Source organism: Uloborus diversus, unplaced genomic scaffold (assembly GCF_026930045.1).
Source record: "Uloborus diversus isolate 005 unplaced genomic scaffold, Udiv.v.3.1 scaffold_12, whole genome shotgun sequence".
Classification (NCBI taxonomy): domain Eukaryota; kingdom Metazoa; phylum Arthropoda; class Arachnida; order Araneae; family Uloboridae; genus Uloborus; species Uloborus diversus.
This window is the reverse complement of record NW_026557876.1, coordinates 5,381,888-5,391,149: the sequence shown is the minus strand read 5'-3', so window position 1 is coordinate 5,391,149 and position 9,262 is coordinate 5,381,888.

Genomic DNA, 9,262 nt, shown 5'->3' with positions numbered 1-9,262 from the left:
GAAATTTTCTTTCTCTCACAAAATCCTCAATTTAACTCTTTCGATGTTCATTGTTACTTTGGTCCCATTTAGTAGTAAAGTTTACTTTTAGAGATTACAAAAAACATGGCTGCTAAAAGTAGATTCCTATAGACTAGCAGTGTCCCAATCCCTCTCCCCCAATGCATTTTAGAACAAAGATACAAAATTATTAATTTATTTGTAGATACTTTACACTTATAACGATTTCTTTCTAACATCTTACTGTCTTTCAGATAATTATGCAACGGCAAAGAAAAAAGTTCAGGTGGCATTAGACATGACGAGTGTAGATAGCGACGAATCAGACTTGGACACGAGAATGAAGGAAAGACGAGAACGAAAAAAGAGGAAATACTCTTCCTCCGACAACTCTGAAGATGAACCCAGAAACTCGCCAGCGCCAGTCATTCTCAGTGTTGTCCCATCCGCCGAGCTAGACGTAAAACAAGAAGAAAATTCAGTGCTTGCTAATGAAGAACTGATATCAAACATAGAGTTTGAAGCAAATGCTACTCGTAAGTGATTTTAACATTTGCCAGTAGGGTAGAGTGAAAACAATATAAATAAATAAATAAATTGAGAAATATGTATAGCCTATGTGTGGAAAAGTGGCCTCTTACCAAGCCTATTTATCATACAAAATATCAGCTAAATCAAATAATATCTTTAACTGCCAAATAACGTTCAATTTTAATTATTTAGCCTGATTTTTCAGGATTGGAAGCATGTTGCTGTAACAGGATATATGATATGATTTTTTAACAAAGAAATATTTTGACAGCTGAAACTTTATTTTTTGGTAGCCATTCTCAATGAAATGAGAATGGTCGCCTATTGGCGACCTCTAATCTTAAACTTCAGCAAAATAACTGATATTTTCCCTAAGCTTGTCGAGAGTTAATGATTTCCTGCCAAAAGTTAAACTAAAACCACGCTGCAAACATCCAATAGAAATACAATTTCTCAGTGCACTTGAACCATTTCCTTTCTATCTGCATTGATTTAGGACAATTAGCTCCCCATTGTGTGCATGCAGTCAACCTGGAACTCCTGTCAACGCAGTCAACTTGTCCTCTAACCAGCTCTTTCCATTGCACTTACAATTCCAACCTTTCTTTTCCCAAAAATATTGCACACATTCTATCTCTTCTAGTTTCATATAAGAATATCTATAAAATAATGTCCGTACTCATATCACAATCAGATGGCTTTAAATTTCCTGCCTAAAACTTTCAAAGAACTTTTATTGCAATTTATATTCTATTTTCAGCCAACCAGATTTTTTCAGATTTCTTTTTCACTTGTTTACTGTGTTTTAAATGCAGGGTTTGAAAATATCTGATATTTTGATATACAGTGGCTCCCAAAAGTGTTCGTACACCTACGACTTTCAGCGAAATTGACCCCAATCCATTGGGTAGAATTAATCTTAAGGAGTAGTTTTTTAATTAAAAGACCTATGATCATTTTTTAACAAAACTGCATGAAAAGTTTTTAAAAAATATTAAAACTTAATTTTTTAAAAATAAAAAACCAAAAAGTGCCGGAAATTTTATCTCACAAAAGTCTTTGTACACTCGAAAAAATGTCTGTATATTATTGAATAATCTAACTTTTTATTAAGTTGTTATATAGTAGAATGTCATGCAGTAACAACAACAACTTTTAAACGCCTGGGAATAAATTTCATTCATTTTTCTTTCATTTTTTTGCGTAATTTCTGAGTAAGTGTTCAATCACACTTTGAGTTTTACTGTTTCTAGCTCTATTTTCGTTTCAAAGTCGTATTTTCATAATCTAGCCACCAGATATCTCTAAATATGTTGCATTAAGTTCAAATCTGGAGATTGAGGAGGTATTTTCTAAACTTGAGGATAATTTTCGAGGTACTAGACGCAAACGTTGAAAACCGTGTGCTTCTTATCGTTAACTTGATAAAAAACAAAGTTGTTTCCAATAACCAAATTTTTGATTAAGAATTCGAAAATTCGCTTTTAAAATATTAAAAGGAACGGCATGATTCATTATTTCATCAAAAAATTTCAAACTACCAAGTCCTGATGCTGATATGCACCCTCACACTAAAACACCTCCACCGTCCTGATTAACTGATACAACTAAGTTCTTAAGATTAAGTTCCTATTTTTTTCTTCTACTTACAGTTATACAACAGTTTAACCAAAAATGTTGAATTCATTTCTATCTGTAAGTAAGACGTAATTGTAAAACGTTTTGAGCTTATTTATCATTGATTTTGCGACGAAAAGCGTAAGCTTTCTGTTTTTTGCACGACCAAGAAAATTTCAGCGGGATGAGGTCCCATTTAATCTAGTTAATCAGAGAACTTGGAGAACAATTTTAGGTGAAAATTAAATGTAAAACGTTTCTTTAACTCTGCAGAAACATTTACAGCACTCAAATGTGTATTGTTCGTAATTTTTATAACTTTAAATCTCCGATCACGCTTTGTAAACTTTGCCAGTTGACCTTTTCTTGCCTTGTTTTCGGTCCAAGTCTTTTCTTTAAAGCCTTTTATCTAGCACTTTACTATAGAATGGTATAAAATGTCAAATTTTGAGACATTTTAAACCAATTTACTGCTACCGTGAGGAAAAAAAATCAAATTTCGAATGTTTTTTTTTGCGAATACCAGCCATTTTAGAGCAATACCCACAATATTAAGGAATAAATAAACAAAAAACTGAAGACAAATGACTTTTAAGGGTCAACACAATTCAAAAATATTAAATAAACGGCATAAGATAATTTTAATCATGAATTTATTTCGAAATAAATGAGTGTACGATGACTTTTGTGGCATGTTATTTCTCTGTCTCTTCGTTTTTTGACCCATTTCAAAAAGAAGATGCGTCAATATTTTGAAAAAACTACTGGGTTGTATTTAGAATGACAGAGGAATGATGTGAAAAAATATTGGACTTCATATTTCGAATTCCTTTTTGCGTTATTTTGGTTTAACTAAAAAATTTCATAGTGTACGAACACTTTTGGGAGCCACTGTATATCCTATATTTTCAATCAGTACAAACAAAAGTCTTCAAAACATCCTCAAATCACTCTTTATTTTCTTACATTATTATTACTATATGTAGACTGAAAGGTAATGTTTCTTTCATTATATATATCTAATATTACATTTTACATTTTCATTAATTTTCACGGAGTTATTTTAGCATCAGGTGTTTTACTCATTTTTCTTCTCTTAGCAATTTTTTCAGTTATATATGATTCAGAAATAAAAATGTGCATTAGTTAATGCACAGTCATTAGACCTTTTCTTTTTTTCTGACCAATGTTTAATATTTAAGTAGGCACTTTTAATACGAATTAAAATTGTTACATTAATACTAATAATTTTATGAATATAAAAATAAAAAGGAATATTATATTACTTCGTTATATTAATGATGTATTAATACATCATAAAAACATAGTACATAACTTTTTGGTTATTTTTATTATATGATTATTAGTATTAGTATGATTAATATAATTTCAATACTGAAAATACCATAGTTAAAAAAATAAATATTGGCAATATCAAAATATAATGATATTTTCAAAATAAATATTGGATATATATCGGCGAACCCTGTTTAAATATTTTATGTTTTTGAATGTGTTTATGTATTATTATGTCAAAATTGTTCCAACAAGTGCTTGCTCGCTCGTAACCTATTCTGTTTCCCCAATCACCACATCTGGTCAAACCCTCACCAGGGTTGGTACAGTGGTGATTGGTGAGGTTTAAATAAATTAAATAAATGATACTTTCCCTGTTTTGGCCGAGTTCGAAAATAAGCACACGGCCAACCATTAGGGTGTTTCAAAAATATGTCTAAAAAAAAAAGTTTCTCCTAGATAACAGGACACCCCTCAATATTTTTAGACTTGTAGATAGTAATATACTGGAAGAATTTTAGCTTCCTATTTCAACTGATAGAGGGTGCTCAACCCCCTCTCCCAAACTTCAAATGTATGGGGGGGGGGGGTTAAAAAATACTTAGAACTGAGAAAAAACAATGCTACATATTATAACATACACTAGTAGTATACATATACATTGCAATGAAATAATTATTTACAAAAAAAAAAAACAACTGGGGAAATGAAATGTTTCTAAAGTCGTGACATTTTGTATGCTACGGCTAGTGTTAAATAGAGGGGTCATTGAGCAAACTCTTAAAATTCAAGTAAGAAACTGAAACTTTTACAGCATAATATTATTAGTAAGTCTATAAAAAAAATGGGGGGGGGGGGAGTGTCCAGGGCTCTAGCTGAAAAAAAGGCTTTTTGAACCACCCTAAAGCACACGGCCCCAACCACTAATGTACCTCTATTTTAAACTTTTGCTCTTATAATATTTTTACTTCTGTATGGTGCAACATACACATATTACAGGGTTCGTACGGGTCATGGAAATCCTGGAAAGTCATGGGAAAAAAAATTAGCAAATTTCAGACCTGGAAAAGTCATGGAAAATTGAAATTTTCTTTTCAAGTCATGGAAATTTATTTGAAGTCATGGAAAAATGTCCTGACTGAAGAGAAAGTAACGGTAGCTAGAAGAGCATTAGAAATTTTGAGTGATTTAACAGCATTGCACTTAAAATCTATTTAAAACTGAAAAATTGAACGATCCCGAAAACAAGTCTGAATTTTGAAATCTTATTGCATCCACTTCTGTTGTAGCCATTCATCTTTTTTTGCAATGTAATTTTACTACTTGGACCATTATTCATTTTTAATTTACTATTATTTTCAGCACTTCTGTAGAATCAAACTTGCAGATTTTTGATTTCGTCCACTCAAAAAATGCGATTCAATTGCATTCAAGTTTTCCATCACTTGTAAAAACTTTATTATTAAACTTATCATAGTTTATCTTAAAATGAAGATCTTTAGTCAGGCACTAGGATACAGAAATAGGGGAATTCTAGTACCCTCTAAAACAGTAGTACCCAACATGTGGCCTGCAAAACTAATCCCTGCTATTCACTGCTACGTTCAATGACAGGAATCAAAAACAATGTTCTGGAATTTCTGAACCTATTTATTTATATGCATTTAAAAATGTGCAAATAAGTTAACAAGTAGTTATGAATCAGAAAATTTATTCATTACTAAAAGTTTTTTTAAAACAAATATCTGGTTTAGAAACATGACTTGACTAAAGAATGTGTCTTCACTTTAAAAAACGAAAATACTGTCATATTATGTGCATGGTTAAATGCGCAGTTGACATTAAAAGGCAACTTTTGAACAGATCTATTGAAACTCAGTAATAACTCATTCAACCTTTGACCCATTCATTATCATTCTGCCTGTTAATAAAATTAAGAGTAATTAAGAATCACTATATTCCATTTACTGTATTTTTACTTTGCTTTGAGATTCTAAATTTATGTGATGAGGACAAATAAGAATAGATTTTTAGATGTACACTGATAATTTTGCAATTACAAGTGCTTCTATGAGGTAGTGGCACTCACGTAGGAGTTTTGCTAATGCTTTTTTCTGAAAAAATTGGCAAATTTGATATTAAATAGTACTATTCCCTTCTTGCAACAAGGTCATGAAAATTTTTATGAAGTCATGAAAAAGTCTTGGAAAAGTCATGGAATTTTTTCATCCAAATAGAGTATGAACCCTGATATTAATGATATATGTATGTATGTATTTAAATTTAGCTATGCAGAGACACATTCTCAGCAGACTAGACGAGATGATTGACCTCCAAAGACAGAACAACATGCTACTGCAAAGGATTCTGGGATCTGAAAACCGCCTCTACGTTCCAGAGGTGGCCAAACCCAAGTTGCCGATCGATAATGATGAAGAGTTGGAACTTTGGGAATCGTTTTTGAATGATTCAGAAAATTTTAACAGTTGTGTAAGTTGTTTTTTTAAATATGAAGTTTCTCTAATATTGTTTGCATAATCTGAAACTCTGATTAATTTTTTTTGAAAAAAAAATATTTTTTTCAAGGTCAAATTCAGTGAATTGACCCTGACTTATTTCAGACCTACACCCAAATGAATTTTCAATGATTTTCAAACTCTCATTTAAAATCAGTTTTTGGAAACTTGCTGACATCAAGACATGCTTTGACAAAAAATGCATAAACTGGTCAAGATTTCAATGCCTTTGCATTGTGTCAACATTTCGAATACACTAAAACCTTGTTGATATGGTTATTGGGTAATCCTGATCAAATATGTAGTTTTTTAAAACATTTTGTGTTGACATAGACATACCTCTCAACTTTTACGCGTTAGTCTTGAAATGTACACATTTTGGCTATTATTACATTTTTACACGCCCCTGTCCCGATTTTTTTATACATTTTGAAATTTGATTCAATCTGCATGTATAACACTCATTGATTTTCGCTTAATTTGGTAGTTTCTTGCTTAGACAATAACTTTGTGTTGACTGCTATTTTCAACCCTTCCATTGAGCAGTTGTGCACTCATCTTTTGCAGCGCCCATTCAAAATTTTCTACGCAGTTGCATTCTAGTTAGTTCGAGCAAAACCGTTCGAAAATGTACCTTTTTCCAACCAAGCGTGCTGTCAAACCTTGATTATCTCGAGATCTCCTTATCTTCCTTGACCCATTATGTCTCAAGCAAAAATGTATCTCGGCTTTTTACATAAAAAATCGTGTATTTTCTACAGTTGTTTCGAAATGTTGGCACTGAAAAAAGTTTTAATTGCCTGTTTTCCTTGGTAATTTCGGTATCAGAACCGATTCCAAAGGTATCTGTTTGTAGTTTTTCATCCCTTTTTCTTGGAAAGTATAAAAATAAGGGATTGGAGCAATATAACGGGAATGTGGAAGTTTAGGTGTCAAATGAGTGATGAAATTTTTTTTTAAATCTTGATGTAATAATACCCAAAGCTTAAGTTCTTAGCACATTTCTTCAAACTTGCACTCACTAATTTCAACTTTCAAATTTTGGCTTTGTTAGTTCTGAAAATTAAAAAAACTTGCAGCTTTATTTATAGTGTAGCTCTAAAAAAGCTGCTCAAAAAGAAAAAAAAATTGAGTTACAGTGCAATCCATAGTGAAATACTGCCTAGGGTCAGTGCCCCATTTGCGTCTTCTGATAATTTATGCTACTGTGATTTTGGTATGGGAACTTTTCATCGTCACACAATTTGAATTTAGTCTGTAACTCAAGTTCGTGGTTATATTATTGTAAATTTGCAACTCTCTACCTATGTCATCTGTCAATGGTTTTATTTTCCCAGTAAAAAACTTTCTTTCCCTAGAATAAACTGGTATGCTGAAAAACCAAGGGCAGATCTAGAAATTTTCCAAGGGAGGGACACTTGATTTTTATTAACACGCTTTTATTAGCTTCACCTGTATGTATGTATGTATGTATCTTGTAACGGAATCTTGCAGCTCAAATTTCGCCCACTTCCTGCGATCGGATTCTTTTGAAATTTGGCACGCGACCTCAGACCCGATGACAATGCAATATTCTATAATCAAATTAATTAATTAACTCTTTTAATTGCTAGTTTCCTCCAATTTTAATCAATATTTTGGCATAAATGCAACAATGTGAAAAAGGAAAAATTAAAAAAAATGCATTAAAAAATGCTCGCAAAAATTATTTAAAAATACCTACAGAAACCTTTAATTTTTCTGCATCAGACAAAATTTGTTCCAATGTTCCAAGATAATTAGAACATGAAATATAATCGTTTTTAACTAATTTCCTGCCAAAATTTAGGTGAGCCTTCAATTGGAAATTCATTGCTGATCAGACCATTGTTGAACAACTTTTATTCAAATGCATCTCAAATTTTCAAAGTAATATAAATATGATTTCCGCAAACATACATCGATGACTCACAGTAGCTTTCCATCGGGGTGCCCTTGTCTTATAACTTTAAGATATTACCTCGCACTTGTTTTATAAATGATTTCGTCGCCTGATAATTCTTCAACATAAGACTCAAAAACAGAAAAATAATAGTTTTAAAAAACTAAAAAAAACCCGCTTTCGTAGCAAAATGAACTAAAAAGTGAAAAATAATCTTTGGATGATAGTAGTTGACCAATCACTTAATGTAATACAAAAAAGCGTGGGGGGCTTCTTATCAGTTGTCTTGAATTTCTTCCATTTGTTGTCCAAGCAAAAATGTAAATAGACTGCACCCCACGGTTTTTTGTATTACATTAAAGTTAAGTGATTGGTCAACTACTATCATCCAAAGATTATTTTTCACTTTTTAATTCATTTTGCCACAAATGCGTGTTTTCTTTTTAGTTTTTTAAACTATTATTTTATTATTACTTACTTTTTACTATGCATACTGATTTTAAAATATTGATCGAAAAACTACCAGTGGAAAATCCCTCAAGGGAGAGGCGATCGCTTCTCCCTTGTATCCGTCCCTGCAGAACACTTGTAAAAATAATAAGCTGGTATTCCAAAAACTTAAAGTAATTTAATGAAATGAAATATTAAAAATTTGTTTCTCACAGTCTAACAAGTATTTTATCAACGACTTCATTATGCAGGTCACATTCTTCGGGCACCGAATCGGAGTTGATTTGAAGCAATCGACCAGAGCACTTCTAGGTAACTTTCTGACGAACAAGTATGCCACAGAATACAACTGGGCAGGAAGAGAACCCAAGAAGCCATTCAGAAATTTAAAATTGATGACATTGATACTTTGTAAGTACTTTTTTGCTATTTGTCAATATTTGAAAAACAGCAAAATTGCACATGTTCAAGAAATCTTTAGTAACAAGCATGTATTTAAGCTGGTTTTTATGTTTTTTTGGGTTTTCTGCTATCTCAGTATTAAAGTGTAAATTGTGTGTATTAAAGTATATGTATAATTAGGGTCAGAAATAAGAATTTATTATGATGGCACCTAGTATAAATTTCTGGGTGTTAAAATGAGTAAACTAAGGGTCATTTTTAAGGAATCAAACATTTGTGTAATACAAGAAAAAAAATTGGGTTGTGGCATGTTGCTGAAAGGAGATTCAAAAAGGTCTGAAAAAAAAAGATTATTTTCAAAAAAAAAAAAAATATTTTTTTAAAAATTAATTAAGCAAAGTTATCCTTTGGGTCATAATGACGATGAGTCGAGAAAGCAAGCTCCATTGTAATCCAAAATTTTAGGCATCAAATTTGGCACCTAGAGTTGGAATGCAGAATGATGCCGATATACTGCCGTGCTAAGCAC